Source organism: Eurosta solidaginis, chromosome 4 (assembly GCF_040869045.1).
Source record: "Eurosta solidaginis isolate ZX-2024a chromosome 4, ASM4086904v1, whole genome shotgun sequence".
In the NCBI taxonomy this organism is placed as follows: Eukaryota; Metazoa; Arthropoda; class Insecta; order Diptera; family Tephritidae; genus Eurosta; species Eurosta solidaginis.
This window is the reverse complement of record NC_090322.1, coordinates 226,709,825-226,732,831: the sequence shown is the minus strand read 5'-3', so window position 1 is coordinate 226,732,831 and position 23,007 is coordinate 226,709,825. Positions and strand designations below refer to the sequence as shown.

At 36.5% G+C, this 23,007-nt stretch overlaps 1 protein-coding gene across 9 annotated transcripts in view; it reads right to left on the bottom strand.

Annotated features, from left to right (window-relative positions):
- Nucleotides 1-23,007, bottom strand: part of LOC137251044 (protein retinal degeneration B-like) — a 140,240-nt gene that overhangs the window by 71,215 nt on the left and 46,018 nt on the right. The window lies entirely within an intron of this gene.

Sequence of the window (23,007 nt, the reverse complement as noted above, 5' to 3'; positions counted from 1 at the left end):
TAAGTTGGACAATTTTGTGGTTCAAAAGATATTAACTAATTTCTGACCTGACCTCGAGCAACTTGCCTACATTTACTTGCTACGTGCTACAATTGTATATAGCCAACGCCTGCCTATGTAAGCATGGTCAACATAACAACAACATACATACATATATGTACTTATAATTCCAGTGGCAGAAGGAAAAAGTTTTTTTCTTTGGATGATCATTCATTTGAAGTTCAAGTTATGAAATAATTATTATGAAATGTGTATAAATTTAAATGAAATTAAAAATTATTGTTAAGGTGGTTTTAACGGTTTGCAGTAATTAACTAGTATATCAATTGCCGTCTTCAAGACTGAGTTTGTTATTTTTGTAAAATTGATATTGTATAAGTTTGTTTATATATTAGACCAAATAAGTCCAATGAACTTTGCTTATTTTCTACTTATGTATAATAATAAAATATAATAAAATAAAAATAACTTGCCTTAAATAAAATAAAACGATACCATCTACTGTGGTACACTTGTCATACTAAAGGTAAACTTTTATAAGCATAATATGTAAGTGGCAGCGTGTGTGTCCTCTTTCTTTTTTTGCAAAATAGGGAAAAGACTATGAATAAGAAAGAGGACACAGATGGTATCGCTGCCACTTACATATTATTCTTATAAAAGTTTACCTTTAGTATGACAAGTGTACCACAGTAGATGGTATCGTTTTATTTTATATATTTTCAATCTTCTATATTTTTATACTCAGTTGAGCAGAGCTCACAGAGTATATTAAGTTTGATTGGATAACGGTTGGTTGAACATATATAAAGGAATCGAGATAGATATAGACTTCCATATATCAAAATAATCAGGATCGAAAAAAAATTTGATTGAGCCATGTCCGTACGTCCGTCCGTCCGTCCGTCCGTTAACACGATAACTTGAGTAAATTTTGAGGTATCTTGATGAAATTTGGTATGTAGGTTCCTGAGCACTCATCTCAGATCGCTATTTAAAATGAACGATATCGGACTATAACCACGCCCACTTTTTCGATATCGAAAATTTCGAAAAACCGAAAAAGTGCGATAATTCATTACAAAGACGGATAAAGCGACGAAACTTGGTAGATGAGTTGAACTTATGACGCAAAATAGAAAATTAGTAAAATTTTGGACAATGGGCGTGGCACCGCCCACTTTTAAAAGAAGGTAATTTAAAACTTTTGCAAGCTGTAATTTGGCAGTCGTTGAAGATATCATGATGGAATTTAGCAGGAACGTTACTCTTATTACTATATGTACGCTTAATAAAAATTAGCAAAATCGGAGAAGGACCACGCCCACTTTTAAAAAAAAATTTTTTTAACAAAAAATTTAATATCTTTACAGTATATAAGTAAATTATGTCAAGATTCAACTCCAGTAATGATATGGTGCAACAAAATACAAAAATAAAAGAAAATTTAAAAATGGGCTTGGCTCCGCCCTTTTTCATTTAATTTGTCTAGGATACTTTTAACGCCATAAGTCGAACAAAAATTAACCAATCCTTTTGAAATTTGGTAGGGGCATAGATTTTATGGCGTTAACTGTTTTCTGTGAAAATGGGCGAAATCGGTTGATGCCACGCCCAGTTTTTATACACAGTCGTCCGTCTGTCCTTCCGCATGGCCGTTAACACGATAACTTGAGCAAAAATCGATATATCTTTACTAAACTCAGTTCACGTACTTATCTGAACCCACTTTATCTTGGTATGAAAAATGAACGAAATCCGACTATAACCACGCCCACTTTTTCGATATCGAAAATTGCGAAAAATTAAAAAAATGCCATAATTCTATACCAAATACGAAAAAAGGGATGAAACATGGTAAGGTAAGGATTGTTTTATTGACGCGAAATATAACTTTAGAAAAAACTTTATAAAATGGTTGTGACACCTACCATATTAAGTAGAAGAAAATGAAAAAGTTCTGCAGGGCGAAATAAAAAACCCTTAAAATCTTGGCAGGTATTACATATATAAATAAATTAGCGGTATCCAACAGATGATGTTCTGGGTCACCCTGGTCCACATTTTGGTCGATATCTGGAAAACGCCTTCACATATACAACTACCACCACTCCCTTTTAAAACGCTCATTAATACCTTTAATTTGATACCCATATCGTACAAACTCATTCTAGAGTCACCCCTGGTCCACCTTTATGGCGATATTTCGAAAAGGCGAACACCTATAGAACGAAGGCCCACTCCCTTTTAAAAATACTCATTAACACCTTTCATTTGATACCCATATCGTACAAACAAAGTCTAGAGTCACCCCTGGTCCAGAAAGGCCCACTCCCTCTTAAAATACTCATTAACTCCTTTCGTTTGATACCCATATCGCACAAACGAATTCTAGAGTCACCCCTGGCCCACCTTTATGGCGATATCTCGAAACGGCGTCCACCTATGGAACTAAGGATTACTCCCTTTTAAAATACTCATTAACACCTTTCATTTGATACCCATATCGTACAAACGCATTCTAGAGTCACACCTGGTCCATCTTTATGGCGATATCTCGAAAAGGCGTCCACCTATAGAACTAAGGCCCACTCCCTCTTAAAATACTCATTAACTCCTTTCGTTTGATACCCATATTGCACAAACGAATTCTAGAGTCACCCCTGGTCCACCTTTATGGCGATATCTCGAAAAGGGGTCCACCTATAGAACTAAGCCCCACGCCTTTTTAAAATAATCATAACACCTTTCATTTGATATCCATATCATACAAACAAATTCTAAAGTCACCCCTGGTCCACCTTTATGGCGATATCTCGAAAAGGGGAACACCTGTAAAACGAAGGCCCACTCCCTTTTAAAAATACTCATTAACACCTTTCATTTGATACCCATATAGTACAAACAAAGTCTAGAGTCACCCCTGGTCCACCTTTATTGCGATACCTCGAAAATGCGTCCACCTATAGAACAAAGGCCCACTCCCTCGTAAAATACTCATTAACTCCTTTCGTTTGATACCCATATTGCACAAACGAATTCTAGAGTCACCTCTGGCCCACCTTTATGGCGATATCTCGAAACGGCGTCCACCTATGGAACTAAGGCCCACTCCCTTTTAAAATACTCATTAACACCTTTCGTTTGATGCCCATATTGTGCAAACAAATTCTAGGGTCACCCCTGGTCCACCTTTATGGCGATATCTCGAAACGGCATCCACCTATGGAACTAAGGATTACTCCCTTTTAAAATGCTCATTAACACCTTTCATTTGATATACATGTCATACAAACACATTCCAGGGTTTCCCTCGGTTTATTTTCCTACATGGTTATTTTCCATTATGTTGTCACCACAGCTCTCAACTGAGTATGTAATGTTCGGTTACACCCGAACTTAACCTTCCTTACTTGTTATTTTTTATTCTTGTAAATTATGCTTTTATTTCTTTAATCTAATGCCGTAATTCAAATGTAAGTGGAAATTTGTTTAACATTTATAAATCAATATTTAATATTAGCAAAATTAATTTAATATTAGCAAAAATAAGGGGTGTTGCCATCTCTAAGCCGATGCTAAACAGTAATATCATACACATCCATAGATCAATCATTATGTATCTACATAAACGAAACATTAATTGCGTCTACACATATGTACCATGTACGTATACGAGCAGCGGAGAAGCAATGCACAAACACATGCATATATCTGAGATACTCCTGAAAGTATGCAATGAGAGAAGCTATAAAATCGTGCAATTGTAGTTACAGCTGAGAAATTTGAGAGCTGATGGCCAACTAGTAGATTCTGGAAATGGAAGCGCCTAGAAGATGCGAACGTTGAAATCAGACAGTATAAAAGGCAGTAAATGTAGAGGCGCTGGAATTCAGTTTGATTTGAGCTATCAAGCAGTTACTGATTAAGCACGCAATCTGTCGGGCGATAGTAGAGTTTCATTTGAGCTATCAATCAGTTCAGTTGTTAAGCAAGCTAGTTGCAAAGTATAAGTGTTATTGTGAAGTACTTTAATAAAGGCCATTTTTCCATTATTCAATATTGCAGTTATTTATTCAACAGTTTAGTGATTGGAACTTAGAAGAAGGGCAAATAAGAGGATTTGCAGTAAATTCGTTACAGTATCGTATGTTTTCTGGAAGGGAATTAAAAAGTTTTCAGGATAAACAGTGTATGAGTTTCTAAAGGATGTTGTTCGAAAAACTGGCAAAGAAACAAGTGTGCTATGGTTACTATGCAGGCTGTACATACCTCGTGTTGGATTTTGCAAATAGCCACCTCTCATGTAAACAATTTTTAAAACTTTGTAATAGGACAAATTCCGAATTGGGAATATATTTGATCTTTTAAATAAGTCAAAGGAGTGAGTCCGACGTGGACAATTAAAAATTTTTCTTACCGCACATTTTTGCAGTACAGTAAACTGATTGATTTTATTGGAGTGAGCACCACCCCAGAAACTTATTCCATATTCTAAATTTGAATGGAATATACCATAATAAACTGTTTTCAGTGTATGGTTTGAAACGTATTTTCTGAGACGGTAAATTATACGATTGGATGAAGTAAGTATTTTCTTAGAGCTGCGATTTGCTCATTCCAGTTTAGATTACAGCCAATTGTGACTCCTAGGTATTTGAAACTATTCACTTTTTCAATTTCAACGCAATTAGAGTCACACGCTGTATTATTATGAAAAAAATACTCATAACGATAGTTGAAGCACTTATTACTATATAGGATATTAAGTTTGCATATTGCACTGTGAAAAGTTATATTAAGATCTTGTGCTTCTTGAAGTTTGGGACTAAAGTACATTAATTTGGTTTTATTGCTGACAACCAGTTTATGTTCCGCAAACCATGACCGAAGTATGCGTATATCGTGGTTAAGATCCGCTATCAAATTTAAAGGATCCGTTGAGTTATATGCAATTCCTAGGTCATACGCAAATGCTTCGACTTTACCCTTAAAAGATTGAATAAATAGTGAGTTCACATGAGATCTCTGAAAAAAAAAATTTTTTTCGAGGAAATCCTGATACAGTTATTTGCTTATTTCGTGCGAGCAACTTAAACAAAAAGTTTGAGCAGAATCAAAATTATGAAACCTGAAAAGTTGTTCGATTTGTAAAATAATGACCCATGTATAAGTGTCTTCATGTCAGAATGGAGCACTTGCACATACATACCGTTGTGCACTTGCATACAAACAAGATCACGCCTTTTTTTGTCATTCTATTAAATACTTATTGCATTTAATTTGTTTATGCTCGTGCGACCTCATTAAATATTGATTTCCACTAAGATGTATACATGCAATCGTTCATTGAACACATACAATGGTAATAAAAGAACTAAATTTACATTTACACAAAGAGGGGTATACACAAACTGTCAAAAAACTACGTGAGTAAGCATGTACGTAGCAAACTTTAGTTGAGGGTTAACCTTTTACATATCTCGAATAGTAAAAATACATGCAACACTCAGCAAATGTGTTTTTTGCGATTGACATTTTAAGCGCATTTGACATACTTGCATGCCAAACAAATAACCACAACAAAAGTGATGCCAACTCAGTGGTGTAGCAATATGGTGGCAGGGCTAGAAAAATGCCACGGGCCCCGACCCAAGAAAGAAAATGACAGTATAACTTCAATAACATTAAAAACATTAAACGCTACTAAATGGGCAGGGCGTTATGATGTCGTTTTTGCTTTAACAGTTCGGTTTGTTGAGGTCCCAAAAGTGGTAACAAAAACATTCTGTTAAATTGCAAATGAGATAAAAGAAATGAAACTTTTTCACTCAAAAAGAAGATGGAAAACTACAATTTTGTTATGTTTGCCGTCTTTCAGTGGGTTTTACAGCTCCAGCTCACGCTCAATTCTCATGGGAATGCTCTGGATCATTGAGAGACTTGAGAAGCAGATGTCGTGAAATTTTCGCACACGTGAAATGTGATAGGCAGATGTCGCCTCTGTTTTTCATTTAACTCATACGGCGAAAGGCTAAGCAGCGACATATATTTTTGAAAAAGTAGGTATATTAAAGGCCGCGTTGCCCACCTAAAAAGAAGTAAATAACAAATTATCTGGCTCACAAATTTAACCAGACTTCTATCTGGATTTATCTGGCTCAAATCGTTGTTGTTCCATTTACATGCAAAATTATTTATCTGGCTCAGGATTTTGCCACCGGATGATAGCTGTTATTGGTTTTCCCATGCAAGATACTACATTCTGTCATTGCAGCATCTAAAGCACTTCAGACTAAGGCCGCCGATCTTGCAAACGCCTTAAAACATTTGAAAATTTGTGTAGAAGAATTGGAAATGTATCGAAATGAATTTGAAAATTTAAAAATTAAAGCGAATTTTGTAGCAGAAAAATTATACATCACCACTGAATTTTCTAAACCTCACCAGAAGATTGTAAAACGCCATTTTGATTAGCGAAGATGAGCGTCTCCAATACCGGAAAGTTTGTTCAAAGAGAACATATTTTATTGAGTACTAGCTTTACCAGCGTACGTTGTAACGGCCGAGATCGAATGAATGTTGCGTTATTTTTTCTGTTTTGTTTGTTGATAATTTAATTTATTGTTCTGTAAATTGAATTGAATTTTGTACGCATATTTGGTGAAATTTTCTGTTAAAACATTTTATTCTTGTATCTTATTGTAATGCATGTGGGTACACAATATTTTTGGTTTTCTCGTTCGGTGCAAAGATAAACAAATTTTTTGTCGTTCCAACTCTAGAGCAAGCACGGCAACAACAGCTGGCCATGGGAAAAGCACGGACTCTCTAAATGTAAGCCTGCAACAGTAAGCGATTGTCCTTGTGCTTTGTTGATTGTAATTGCAAAAGCAAGGCGTACATGGAACTGTAAGTGCTTAAATTGAATGTCTGTAGGAATCATTGGGATCCGTGGTATGAGCACATCTTCACTTTTGCTTTTACCGCTGATGATTGTTGTTCGATTACATTCGGCATTAACTTCTTAACGCAAAGTCTGGTTCCATTGCACAATTTTGGTGGGTATAAATTCCGAAGAAGCATGACTGGTGAGCCAATTTTCAAAGTTAATATATGCGCAGGCATTCCAGGTGTTTCGAAAGAGTTTAGGAATTCAATTGGATAATTCAAAATTTGATCATCTGTAACTGTGTCTATCGATTTATATTTCGTTACTTCACCAGGAATTTGGTTTTGAATGCGATAATTGATTTTGTTAACGTGATAATTTTTGGGAGCTAAGATTGCTCGTTCGCATAGCCAAAAACAATTTTTTCTTTAAAATTCTTAATTCTGAAATATGAGAAACCTTCGCCTTGATCGAAGGAACCTATAGCCAAATTTTGGTGATGATTGAAGTGTGAGAAATAAGTTTCCATAGCGAACACACACACACAGAATATGATTTTTAAACGGTTTTATTTTTATATATATAGATTTGACATCATTATAAACCAACAGAAATCAAATAATGAATGAAATTGTTTCAATCTTTAAAAAAACTTAGACCGGAAAAGCATAATAATATACCTTGAGATTCAAAAACAACTGTTCGGAATTACATAATATGACATTGTTTCAAATTACAGTTTTTTGCAGCCTTCCACTTTAAAAGTTTTAAATGACACTGATCTATTAAAAAACACTCTAAAATTTGTTGAGATATATAAAAAAAGACATATCTGAATCATTTTCCAGAGAAATTTCGTCGTGTATTAAAGCCCTTGCTGATTTATTAATAATAAAAAATCATTTTATGTCTTGCAGCTTTCCTGAAGTATGCACTGCATTGCTGTTATTTCTTACAATTCCTGTGACTACAGCTAATGCCAAACGATCATTTTCAAAACTGAAATTGATAAAAACCTACTTAAGAAACTTTATGCGACAAGACATATTATGTAACTAGGCTATTCGGTCTATTGAAAATTCTATAGCCCGATCTTTAAACTTTAATGATGTTATGACACTTTTGCGGAACAGAAATTTCGTAAAAAATAAGAGAGTTCAGGATTTTGTACAAATTTTCTAACTTCATTGCATTGCAAACTTCCGTAGCATATTTTTTACAGTACACCAATAAAATACACGGCTATGCGTTTGCTATGCCATTGCAAAAATGCAACATCAAAAACCATAGTTTATTTTTTCAATATTGAATAGCAAATCATCAACTGTCAAAATGAAAAAAAATTGCAAAATAAAAATTTTTTTATGAAAAAAGTTGCTCACGATCCATAGTTATATTTGCCATAGCAACATTTCCAACGTTAAATACACAAAATTCTCAACTCTTTTAATCTTAACAAATATCTTATTGAAATTAAATTGTAATTTTTATTTCATTGTAAATGCATTCAGGTTTCCGCATTGGGCTAGCATGTACTATAGACCATTCTCTCTTGCCTAAGAGAGGAGGCCTATTGTCATTAGTGGGACACATGCAACGTATAATTAAGAACGCTGAAAATATCTAAGTTTATTAAAAATAAACTGAGTACAACATGACGATTTTTATTGATAGGGTCCCATCAAAAGAATTTGCCACGGGCCCTAGATGTCACGGACCCGAAATGGTATAGTTACGCCACTGTGCCAACTTGCAACATATCTAATATATAAAATTCTTATGTCACGGTTTTAGAGGCTGAACTCCTCCGAAACGGCTGAACCGATTCTCATGAAATTTTGTGAGCATATTGGGTAGGTCTGAGAATCGGCCAACGTCTACCTTTCTTTTCGCTACGTGTCTAGGGTCTTGAGATCAATACGTGGACCCGGGTACCCCTAGAATGTGTTTATACAATATAGATACCAAATGAAAGCTGCTGATGAGTGCTATAGTACAGGATAATTTTCATAGAACTGGGAGGCAAGGGTCTCGAGATATAGCCCAAAACGTGGAAAAGGGTACCTGTTGATGAGTGCTATTTTACAGGATAATTTTCATACAACTGGGAGGCTAGGGTCTCAAGATATAGCCCAAAACGTGGACCCGAATACACCTAGAATGTGTTTTTACATTATGGGTATCACATTGAAGCTGGTGATGTGTGCTGTAATACAGAGTAAGTTTTACACCCCTGAGTGACTAGGGTCTCGAGATATAGGCCAAATCATGGACCCGGATACCCCTAGAATGTGTGTGTATTATGGATATCAAATGAAAGCTGATTATTGTTTTTATAATACAATAAAAAAATATATTAAGTGACGAAAAGGAGTTTTACGTGTTTTTCGTTTTCGCCAGATATTTGCGTCGCTTAGCACTCAAAACAAGCATATAATCATGGCGGTCACCAAACCAGCAGAGTTGTTAAAGTTTCAACTAACCAAGGAGAAAATGTGTCGTTTAAAGTCAGACGTGTGGTTTTTATCCAAATGCAAAAGCCAAAAAATAATACCAAAATTTATTGATACCTCTTTTAAATGTAAAACAAAGTGCCCAGTGGGAAAATCTTCTATTGAAAAAGCAAAAGTATATTGGCTGAGTCAAGCCCTTAAGCAAAAGCACGCGCAGTTGTCTTCTTGTGAGTTAATTGCTTACAAATTACATAAATCTATATCCTGCAGGCTTTCCTCCATAGTTTAGGATCACTTACTAATTAAGTTAAGTTGCAAATTAGATCGTCTCTGCCAACAATATATGCGTATAAAAAGATTTAAGTTGCGTAACCTTAGAGTTACGAAACCGCCCATGAGTTTTTCAAGTAAATTTATACCCGACCTTATCGTTAACAAATCTGATATGAGTCTGGAAGAAAATGAAATTGAGCTTTTAAATAAAGGGTTGAACTTCGCTTTGCCGTATAAATGCTCACCTATGGAGGATATGATCTTTGACTCGGAGTTAGCCGTCGGAAGAATAGAACCTGATGAGGCCGAAAATGTACGATTTAGCCTAAAACAAGTTTTACTAGGAAAACCAGGCCCTAATAATTCTAAACAATCCAATAATTTTCATAACGCTATCATCTCCCAAAAATGAAGAGAGAAGTTGTGGAGCATCGGAAAAAGTATGCCGAACTTTTCGGCCGTCAGTGGGACATGAATATGCATAGATCGTATGTGTGGGTCCCCTGTTTATATGGACTATACAAGGCGCACAAACCGGGAAATACATTTCGACCAATAATTGCCGGTTATACTTCCCCTACATCTAATATAGCCAGATGGCTGAGCAATTATTTTAATAGTCTCAAAAGCTTTGATGAATTTTCCGTAAAGGATTCTTTGGAACTAGTATCGAAAATAAAAGATGTACGACTGAGCTCAAATGAATGCTTTGCGTCATTCGATATATCCTCGTATTTCTCCAGCGTGCCGAAGAAAGAGCCTTGGATGCGCTACTTGCTTAGCTCGATAGGCAATACTATATTTAGTCGCATTAACCTTGCAAAACTGATAAATATACATGCGAAGCCGAAATAAAGACAAGAGTTAATAATACCCACATACCATACCTATTTATATACGTCCTATTCGATTTGCCTGAAATTTCGTATATAAATTAGCCTATATTAGTATTTACGATGCTTTTTTCCGGGAAGTATACCAGAAAGGGACTGGGGCTGGGATTAGGACTAGGACTGGGACTGAGACTGAGACTCGGAGTGGGACTGGCACTGAGACTCGGAATGGGACTGGAACAAAATACAAACCACCCTCTGGGACTGGCAAGAAGAGATGAAGAAGAAGGAGAAAAACTTGAGAGAAGAGAAAAGAGAGAAGGAGACTGAGAAAGAGATAGAATGAGACGAAGATGGAGATGAAGTGAAAAAGACGGAGGGAGGAGTGAACAAAAAGATTAGGAAAAGTGTAGAGGGGTAGGGCAGAATTAGACGGAAAAAGCGTATTAAAATGTATGCAGATTGGCCAAATTTAGGGCAGAACAACGTCTGCCGGGTCTGCTAGTATATATGTATATGTGTAAATATATATATTCATATATATATGAATATATTTACGTCACCATTAACAACATTCTACTTGCCACATAACACTGTCATATTTCAGTTTATGTAACGGTGCTGCGCTCGCTCGCAATGAAGCTTAGTGAGTAAATCGATCCAAGTAATGCACGCACGCATATTTTTTGTTGGAATTGTTGTTGGCATTGTTGTTTAAGTGGATTAAAATGATAGCCCAAAAGCGGTGAAAAATATATCACCTTAATTAGTAAATATTAGGACGCCTGTTAATTAACATATCTGACAGTAAATACACGAAATGATGGTAGCCACATATTTACCTACCAAACAGTTAAAGCGCCGTCACATAAGAAGTTTTTCATATAGAAACGTTTAACTCAATCTTATGTATTATGAGTAGATTGCATGTATTTTTATGGAGAAGGGTAGATTGAGCGACACTGGCGCCATGTGACATGCAAAAGTTGGCAATCTTCTACTTTTGCTATATGTAAAGCATAAGAAGAAGAACTTGACATTTGCTGGCACACTTAGCACACTAAGCTTGTGTTAAACGCATATATATGAAAAATTTCAATGTGCCGCGGATGTTAAGGTGTAAGCAAATTTTAAACATGGGAAAACGACACACTATGAAGTGGACTTGAGGGGAGCTGTTGAACTAAGGAACAAATCAAAATTGCTTGAGTGCGAAGTGCTTTTAAAAAATGCCCCATTTCAAAAGCGCTCCATCTGAGCATAAATTATGTAGGTATAATAAAGTAGAGCATTTTTCAACCTAATAGGACATTTTTTATGCAAAACTTGAAACGAAGCCTATTTTAAATATTCATATTCTGAGATAGAGTGTCTTAAAGTGGCAGCTAAGATAGATTGATATTTCACACATCATTTGATATTGCTTAGTAAATTGTACGAAATCTTATAAAATTTTAATCGTATTTGCATATATCGAAATGTGAGAAATAGGCAATAAAATCTAGGGGAAAGTAAAGATACTTCAACAGGAAGCCGATAACTCGTTGATAACACATCAATTATAATTTGGTAAGAAGCCGATAGCGCGTTGGCAACAAATCGACAACACGCCGATAACTCCCCTATAAAAACTCGGCAGCACCTCGATAGCAAATCGATGTTTTTCGATAGTAAATCCATAACTAATAAATAGCTACCCAAAGAGAAATCGATAATTTTAAAAACCAATAACTCATCGATTAACCGGCGATAAAAATCTGATAACTCATCGATAATAGATGCTAACGTATTTTTATACTCAGTTGAGCAGAGCTCACAGAGTATATTAAGTTTGATTGGATAACGGTTGGTTGTACATATATAAAGGAATCGAGATAGATATAGACTTCCATATATCAAAATAATCAGGATCGAAAAAAAATTTGATTGAGCCATGTCCGTCCGTCCGTCCGTCCGTCCGTCCGTCCGTTAACACGATAACTTGAGTAAATTTTGAGATATCTTGATGAAATTTGGCATGTAGGTTCCTGAGCACTCATCTCAGATCGCTATTTAAAATGAACGATATCGGACTATAACCACGCCCACTTTTTCGATATCGAAAATTTCGAAAAACCGAAAAAGTGCGATAACTCATTACAAAAGACAGATAAAGCGACGAAACTTGGTAGATGGGTTGACGTTATGACGCAGAATAGAAAATTAGTAAGATTTTGGACAACGGGCGTGGCCCCGCCCACTTTTACAAGAAGGTAATTTAAAAGTTTTGCAAGCTGTAATTTGGCAGTCGTTGAAGATATCATGATGAAATTTGGCAGGAACGTTACTACTATTACTCTATATGTGCTAAATAAAAATTAGCAAAATTGGATTAAGAACACGCCCACTTTTTAAAAAAAATTTTTTTTAAATTCAAATTTTAACAAAAAATTTAATATCTTTACTGTATATAAGTAAATTAAGTCGAAATTCAACTCCAGTAATGATATGATGCAACAAAATACAAAAATAAAAGAAAATTTCAAAATGGGCGTGGCTCCGCCCATATTCATTTAGTTTGTCTAGAATACTTTTATTGCCATAAGTCGAACAAAAATTTACCAATCCTTCTCAAATTTGGTAGGAGCATAGATTCTATGACGGTAACTGTTCTCTGTGAAAATGGGCGAAATCGGTGGAAGCCACGCCCAGTTTTTATACACAGTCCACCGTCTGTCCTTCCGCTCGGCCAATAACACAATAACTTGAGCACAATCCGATATATCTTAACTAAACTTAGCCCACGTACTTACCTGAGCTCACTTTTTCTTGGTATAAAAAATGGGCGAAATCTGACCATAACCACGCCCACTTTATCGATATCGAAAATTACGAAAAATGAAAAAAATGCCATAATTCTATACCAAATACGAAAAAAGGGATGAAACATGGTTACTGGATTGGTTTGTTGACGCAAAATATAACTTTGGAAAAATCTTTGTAAAATGGGTGTGACACCTACCATATTAAGTAGAAGAAAATGAAAAAGTTCTACAAGGCGAAATCAACAGCCCTTGGAATCTTGGCAGGAATACTGTTAGTGGTATTGCATATATAAATAAATTAGCAGTACCCGACAGATGATTTTCTGGATCACCTGGTCCACATTTTGGTGGATATCACGAGAACGCCTTCACATATACATCTAAGGGCCACTCGCTTTTAAAACCCTCATTAATACCTTTAATTTGATATCCATATCGTACAAAAACATACCAGAGTCACCCCTGTCCCACCCTAATGGCGATATCTCGAAAAGGCGTCCACCTATAGAACTAATGCCCCCTCTCTCTTAAAATGCTCAGTAACACCTTTCGTTTGATACCCATATCGTACAAACATTCTAGAGTAACCCCTGGCCCACCCTAATGGCGATATCTCGAAAAGGCGTCCACCTATAGACCTAGTGTCCACTCCCTCTTAAAATGCTCAGTAACAGCTTTCGTTTGATACCCATATCGTACAAACATTCTAGAGTCACCCCTGGCCCACCCTAATGGCAATATCTCGAAAAGGCGTCCACCTATAGACCTAATGCCCACTCCCTCTTAAAATGCTCAGTAACACCTTTCGTTTGATACCCATATCGTACAAACATTCTAGAGTCACCCCTGGCCCACCCTAATGGCAATATCTCGAAAAGGCGTCCACCTATAGACCTAATGCCCACTCCCTCTTAAAATGCTCAGTAACAGCTTTCGTTTGATACCCATATCGTACAAACATTCTAGAGTCACACCTGGCCCACCCTAATGGCGATATTTCGAAAAGGCGTCCACCTATAGAACTAAGGATTACTCCCTTTTAAAATACTCATTACCACCTTTCATTTGATACCCATATCGTACAAACACATTCTAGAGTCACCCTGGCCCACCCTAATGGCGATATCTCGAAAAGGCGTCCACCTATAGACCTAATGTCCACTCCCTCTTAAAATGCTCAGTAACACCTTTCGTTTGATACCCATATCGTACAAACATTCTAGAGTCACCCCTGGCCCACCCTAATGGCGATATCTCGAAAAGGCGTCCACCTATAGACCTAATGTACACTCCCTCTTAAAATGCTCAGTAACACCTTTCGTTTGATACCCATATCATACAAACATTCTAGAGTCACCCCTGTCCCACCCTAATGGCGATATCTCGAAAAGGCGTCCACCTATAGACCTAATGCCCACTCCCTCTTAAAATGCTCAGTAACACCTTTCGTTTGATACCCATATCGTACAAACATTCTAGAGTCACACCTGGCCCACCCTAATGGCGATATCTCGAAAAGGCGTCCACCTATAGAACTAAGGATTACTCCCTTTTAAAATACTCATTACCACCTTTCATTTGATACCCATATCGCACAAACACATTCTAGAGTCACCCTGGCCCACCCTAATGGCGATATCTCGAAAAGGCGTCCACCTATAGACCTAATGCCCACTCCCTCTTAAAATGCTCAGTAACACCTTTCGTTTGATACCCATACCGTACAAACATTCTAGAGTCACCCTTGGTCCAGCTTTATGGCGATATCTCGAAAAGGCGTCCACCTATAGAACTAAGGATTACTCCCTTTTAAAATACTCATTACCACCTTTCATTTGATACCCATATCGTACAAACACATTCTAGAGTCACCCTGGCCCACCCTAATGGCGATATCTCGAAAAGGCGTCCACCTATAGACCTAATGCCCACTCCCTCTTAAAATGCTCAGTAACACCTTTCGTTTGATACCCATATCGTACAAACATTCTAGAGTCACCCTTGGTCCACCTTTATGGCGATATCTCGAAAAGGCGTCCACCTATAGAACTAAGGATTACTCCCTTTTAAAATACTCCTTACCACCTTTCATTTGATACCCATATCGTACAAACACATTCTAGAGTCACCCCTGGCCCACCCTAATGGCGATATCTCGAAAAGGCGTCCACCTATAGACCTAATGCCCACTCCCTCTTAAAATGCTCAGTAACACCTTTCGTTTGATACCCATATCGTACAAACATTCTAGAGTCACCCCTGGCCCACCCTAATGGCGATATCTCGAAAGGGCGTCCACCTATAGACCTAATGCCCACTCCCTCTTAAAATGCTCAGTAACACCTTTCGTTTGATGCACATATCGTACAAACACATTCTAGAGTCACCCCTGGCCCACCCTAATGACGATATCTCGAAAAGGCGTCCACCTATAGACCTCATGCCCACTCCCTCTTAAAATGCTCAGTAACACCTTTCGTTTGATACCCATACCGTACAAACATTCTAGAGTCACCCCTGGCCCACCCTAATGGCGATATCTCGAAAAGGCGTCCACCTATAGACCTAATGCCCACTCCCTCTTAAAATGCTCAGTAACACCTTTCATTTGATTCCCATATCGTACAAACACATTCTAGAGACACCCCTGGTCCACCTTTATGGCGATATCTCGAAACGGCGTCCACTATGGAACTAAGGATCACTCCTTTTCAAAATACTCATTAACAGCTTTCATTTGATACCCATATCGTACAAACACATTATAGAATCACCCCTGGTCCACCTTAATGGGGACATCTCGAAAAGGCGTCCACCGATAGACCTAAGGCCCACTCCCTCTTAAAATGCTCAGTAACACCTTTCATTTGATACCCATATCGTACAAACAAATTCTAGAGTCAGCCCTGGTCTACCTTTATGGCGATATCCCTAAATGGCGTTCATTCATAGAACTATGGCCTATTCTCTCTTAAAATACTCTTTAATACCTTTCATTTGATACACATGTTATACAACCACATTCCAGGGTTACCCCAGATTGATTTTCCTTATTTTGTCTCCATAGCTCTCAACTGAGTATGTTATGTTCGGTTACACCCGAACTTAGCCTTCCTTACTTGTTTTATATTGAATTGTGAGAAAAAGGCAATGAAATGTACGGAATACGTAACGATTTCAACATTTTTATCAGTTAGGGATCTTTTTTGAGAACCAACAGATAACCTTGCAATAAGAAACCGATAAATTGTCGATGACACATCGATAACACTTCGGCAACAAACTGATAGTTCGTCGAAAACAAAACCCATAACAAGCCGATAAATCATACACCATGCTGCCATATCACTGTAGCGTTTTCCAAGCGGAAGTACGAGCAGTAACCAAAGCAGTAGAAACACTGGAAGAGAATAGCTTAAACTTCAGCCGTGTTAACTTTTATATTCACAGCCAGGCAGCAATTAAGGCAATAATCGTTATGGTGTAGGTAATCCCTGGAAAGAATCGGGACAGTGTAAAGCATACATCTATATTGGGTATCAGGGCATATGGGAATAGATGGCAAGGAAAAAGCGGATGAACTTGCTAAAAAGGGCGCATTCCTTGAAGCTTGCTCCGAAGACGTCCCAATTAGATTGAGCGAGATTAAGAGAAGGCGAGAGGTGCACAAGCGGGAAAGGCGTGGGTCCGAGCACGGGGCTGAAAAGTGGCGAAGATTATGTGTAGGTCTTACAGTCTTAGACCCACAAAGTTGCTTCTATCACTAAAATGAGAGGACTGTAGACTCATGATGGGTATTATGACTGGACACTGCCTTCTGGCGTCACACGATTTTAAATTAGGCTTGATCAGTGATAGCAGATGTAGAAAGTGCGGGTTGGAGTAGGAAACGATCGAGCTTGTTTTGTGCTCATTCCCTGCGTTTGCCAGCCTAATACTCCAGCTATCAGGAGTGATACAGCTATCAGATCTAGAAGCAGCAAGTGGCATAAGTCCTACAAAGCTTCTGGTATTTGCCAAGAGGACGGAGTTATTTCATAACACAGGTGCTGGTTTTTGAATGGGTTTTTTCGGTTTGGTCGTTAAATAAACCTGTGGTAACACTCCGGTCTCATTCAGTCTATGTGAGGTGCTCATGTACCGGCCAAGAGGACGGAGTTATTAAACGATTTTATTTAGTTTGATTCTGTGTAGCGGCCGGTCATTGTATGTATGTATGTATTTATTTGAAAATTTGTTCCTAGCACTTTTTGTTTACGAGTTTTGTAACTAAAATTTTAGTAACTTCCCGATAAGCTACAAACTTGAAACTTGGAATATAGTTCAGAACCGTATGACAATGCCATAATAAGAAAAAAAAACTCCGATAGGTGGCGCATGGATCGAAATATTTCAAAAATTCGTATATGTGGTCCGATTTGGCTCAGATTTGGAACACATAATACATACATGAAGGGAAGCGACCTATGAAAAAATTGCCGCTAGGTGGCGCAGGTATTGAGATATTCAAAAAAGATCGTACTTGTGCTCTGATTTGTCTCATATGTATTTGGAACACATATCACATACAGAAATAGAAATCGCTTTATGAAAAAAAACACCGCTAGTTGCGGCAAGGATCGATATATTAAACATACTTGTATTTGTTGTCCGATTAGGCTCATATTTGGAACAAATATTACTTACAGTCCGGTAGAAGTGACATGAAATTACTTTGGAGTTCGAGGAGGGAGAAGCATACGTGGCGCTGAGTTGAGCAAAGTCTTTGGAAGGATAATGTATTAAGGACTTAGATTGTAACAAATTTTCAGGAAACAGTCCTTGCAATAATGAGTCACTAAATGAACTAAATAGAACGAGAAACAATAGGCAACTAAATAAAGACTTACCTAGGACCTACCTAATTTTTTTCTACCTTTTAGTATTATTATTACTTAATGTAAGTATTGTTCACAATAAAACCGTTTAAATAAAAATTTTTTTTTAACTCATCGGAAAGAAATAGATAACACGCCTATTGGCCCTCGATAATAATGCGAAAATTTGTTGAGACCGGTTGTTCCCTATAATAAACCTATAACTCCACGATTCAATGGCGATATCATGTCATCCGGTTTAGGTTTTAGTTTTTTATCCCTGCCTTCTTTTTTCTTTTATAAAACCTCTTCCTTTTTCCTTCCTTTGGTTTCGTTTCCCTTCTTCTTCTCTCCTTTCCCTATCTTTCCTTTCCTATCGTCTGGAATGGAACCTCGCGGAACTATCACCAACTTAGTGGACTCACGACACTTTGATATGACTTCGATCTGGAGACTTTAGGAGGCTACATTTTTAACAATACAAGTTGCCCTTCTTAAAAGTCCTCGGAGTCCCTCTTAATATTTCCTGTGAAGCCAGGTCATCTCACCCCAATTCCAATTTAGACCAACTGTGTGTATTTTGCTAAGGTATATCGGCTAGACTGCCTCGCACGATCAAAACATCTTCTCCGATGGTTGTAACACCATTTTGATTCATGAACTAAGAACTTGACGTCGGGCTAACCACAAGCTTATGAAATTTGTTTTATAATTTGGAGCCAAAACAAAGTTTACTTATATAGTTTGAAGCCATGAACCAGTTATACAAGATCTGCTTACACGAGTGGAAAAAGAAATTTTCGTACTGTGATGTCACAATTATGGAGTCATGTTTCTTGTTGAGAAAGGCGGAAGTTGCCAAAACTGGGGTGGTAATCGAATTTTTATTGATATGGGTCCATTCTACTGGGACACCCGATTTACCACCGATTCTTAACAATCGGAAGCGAGATCGGAATAAGACGCTTTAAGTTCCGACGTTTCGGAATAGAAGCTCCGCTATATCTCTATTATAACATATTACTCTGCTAAAATGTTACTCATACGCCATGTCATCACGCGAATACTTACAGACCACTGTTAAAGTTATTTACATACATATTTGATTTGAAGCGTAGGGGCAATTTATTTAATTAATGAAGTGAATATATCACATTTTTAGTGAAATTAATTCCATTAAAAAACACAATAGTCGAAGTGAGTCAAGCAATTATTACCACGCAAACTATGTATTTGTTCTTGCTGGTCAAAGCCTGTGCTATGAGATATGCGCTGATATTCTATAAACAAGGAAATTAGATGCTATATTTCAAACAATAGGTATGCAAACAAACAAAAAGATAAAACATACATTCCTTTGTACATATTTTTATATGTATGTAAATGATGAGTACGTGTATATCAAATGTCAGGTGGAGGAAAATGTACAAATAACATAGTTTTCAAAAATAAGTCCCATTTATACAAATGCATTTATATAAGTATATTTGTGTGTAGAGTACATAGCCAGATGTATTTGTTGTTTTACTTGAGCATTCAAATATGTTTCAATACATATTTTCATGCACCTACACATACATACATATGTATAAGTGTTTTGTTTAACTAAATGTCACTGAATATAATAGGCAAATTGAGGATGTCATCATCCACTTGTATGGTTCCATCTTTGCTACTTTTCCACTTTGCGCCTATTCTATTAACAAATCTTAAATCATACTGTAAGATATACTAGTTACAATATGCTCTAAAACTAGTAGCTGTGGGTACTAATTGCGGTCCTTTCGTAATTATACTCAAATGAGCAGAGCTCACAGAGTATATTAAGTTTGATTGGATAACGGTTGGTTGTACAGGTATAAAGGAATCGAAATAGATATAGACTTCCAAATATCAAAATCATCAGGATCGAAAAAAAATTTGATTGAGCCATGTCCGTCCGTCCGTCCGTCCGTCCGTTAATACGAAAATTTCGAAAAACCGAAAAAGTGCGATAATTCATTACCAAAGACAGATAAAGCAATGAAACTTGGTAGGTGAGTTGAACTTATGACGCAGAATAGAAAATTAGTAAAATTTTGGACAATGGGCGTGGCACCGCCCACTTTTAAAAGAAGGTAATTTAAAATTTTTGCAAGCTGTAATTTGGCAGTCGCTGAAGATATCATGATGAAATTTGGCAGGAACGTTACTCCTATTACTATATGTTCGCTTAATAAAAATTTGCAAAATCGGAGAAGGACCACGCCCACTTTAAAAAAAAAATTTTTTTAAAGTAAAATTTTAACAAAAAATTTATTATCTTTACAGTATATTAGTAAATTATGTCAACATTCAACTCCAGTAATGATAAGGTGCAACAAAATACAAAAATAAAAGAAAATTTCAAAATAGGCTTTGCTCCGCCCTTTTTCATTTAATTTGTCTAGGATACTTTTAATGCCATAAATCGAACAAAAATTTACCAATCCTTTTGAAATTTGGTAGGGGCATAGATTTTATGACGATAACTGTTTTCTGTGAAAATGGGTAAAATCGGTTGATGCCACGCCCGGTTTTTATACACAGTCGTCCGTCTGTCCTTCCGCTCGGCCGTTAACAGGATAACTTGAGCAAAAATCCACATATCTTTACAGAACTTAGTTCACGTACTTATCTGAACTCACTTTATATTGGTATAAAAAATGAACGAAATCCGACTATGACCACGCCCACTTTTCGATATCCAAAATTACGAAAAATGAAAAAAATGCCATAATTCTATACCAAATATGGAAAAAGGTATAAAACATTGTAATTGGATTGGTTTATTGGCGCAAAATATAACTTTAGAGAAAACTTTGTAAAATGGGTGTGACACCTACCTTATTAAGTAGAATAAAATGAAAAAGTTCTGCAGGACGAAACCAAAAGCCCTTGAAATCTTGGAGGGAATACTGTTCGCGGTATTACATATATAAATAAATTAACGGTACCCGACAGATGACGTTCTGTGTCACCCTGGTCCACATTTTGCTCGATATCTCGAAAACGCCTTCACATGTGCAACTAAGGGCCATTCCCTTTTAAAACCCCCCTTTAATACCTTTAATTTGACACCCATATCGTACAAACACATTCTAGAGTCATTCCTGGTCCACCTTTATATAACTAAGCTTAAAAATACTCATTAACGCCTTTCATTTGATTCCCATATCGTACAAGCACATTATAGAGTCACCCCTGGTCCACCTTTGTGGCGATATTCCGCAATGGCATCCACCTATAGAACTATGGCCCACTCCCTTTTAAAATACTATTTAATACCTTCTATTTGATCCCCTTGTCATACAAACACATTCCAGGGTTACCCTGGGTTCATTTTCCTACGTGGTGATTTTCCCTTATTTTGTCTCCAAATCTCTCAGCTGAGTATGTAATGTTCGGTTACACCCGAACTTAACCTTCCTTACTTGTTTTTATTGCTGCTTTACGGTTTTGTTGTATGTGAAAGTGTGATTTCATAATAATTGTTTTTTGGTATATAAACTAATTTAATTAATTATTCGTAGGATAATCGCGAGTGGTTTTTGTGCGAATCGTCAAAAACAAAAAAATTAAGCTTATTATTAATATAAGCATGTTGTATTTTTATGGATAAATGGATTTCCACGTAATTTAATATATTTAGTAGCTACTGATTTTTAATACACTATGCAACAGCATTTTTGGAAGGAATAAATACAAATCTCAATGTTTGGCAGAAAGTCCTGTTTTAAAATTGTTTTGCACGATTTTGGAAAAAGTGAAAAAATTGTGATAAAATTCATATCAGATAAAAATACATATATAATTTGAATACTTGAAGCGATTTACTCCAAGCGGATTTAGGCCGAGCTTTTCTTCCAACAAATCGGCAGGACGGGATTTACATGTTTTATGCTGACTTAGAGTTCTGTAAAATACTTTGGCACATTGTATATTTCCGAAATTCTTTGTTTTTTTTTTTAGAAAATTCGCAAACAGGTAAAATTACGACTTAGCTAGAGTGTCAGCAGTTGCTGGTCAATTTTTTCCCCGACGTCACTTGGGAGAGCTTTTTAATAATAAAGCAGACCATTATCCGCCTTGAAGTATGTTATCATTTTGCAGCTTTTATTTCATTTGCACAGGAATTTTGTTAAGAGCACCCTTGATGAAATTTTCTGGCACATATTTAGATAGACCGCTTTAACCCTTTAGTGTGCTAAAGCTATTCATACCTGCTATAAAAGTTAATAAAAATATCCTTTAACGTAAAGGATTAAACATTTCACAAAAATATTCCTTTAAAAAATTGTTCCTTAATGACCAACCAAAGAAATGCATCCGAATTTTGTTACGATAGGTTTAACGAGTCTTGATTTATGATTAACAATTTTTTTTATTTATAATTTATACTTTTTTTTTGTTACCGAATCTTTGCGAGGCAGTGGCTTCTTAAGCGCCGAGATCTAAAACCGTTCAGCTACAGAGAAACTCATCAGATGAGAAATATAGATTCACAAAATACAATAGATTAAAAGCATAAATATAATTTTTTAATTATTAAGAGAGGCTAGAACCGTTTTTTTTATGGCATAGAGCGAGTCCGAAACATCAGTTATTCTCGAGTGAGAGTTATAATCTTCACACAAACATAGAAAAGTTTCGTTTTGTTGGAAATTGCTTCTGCATTGTTTAGAAATTATATGTTTATAATGCCTTGAAACTCTGCATGGAACATTCAAGTTTACTTCGTTCAAAATAAATGGGCTTGAGATCGATCCATTTAAAAGTCTAGCCATAAACAGTACACCTAGCATTTCTCTACGACTTGGAAGGGTAGGAAGATTTATTAGTTTTAACCGATTTGTGTAAGGAGGAAGATTATGCGGA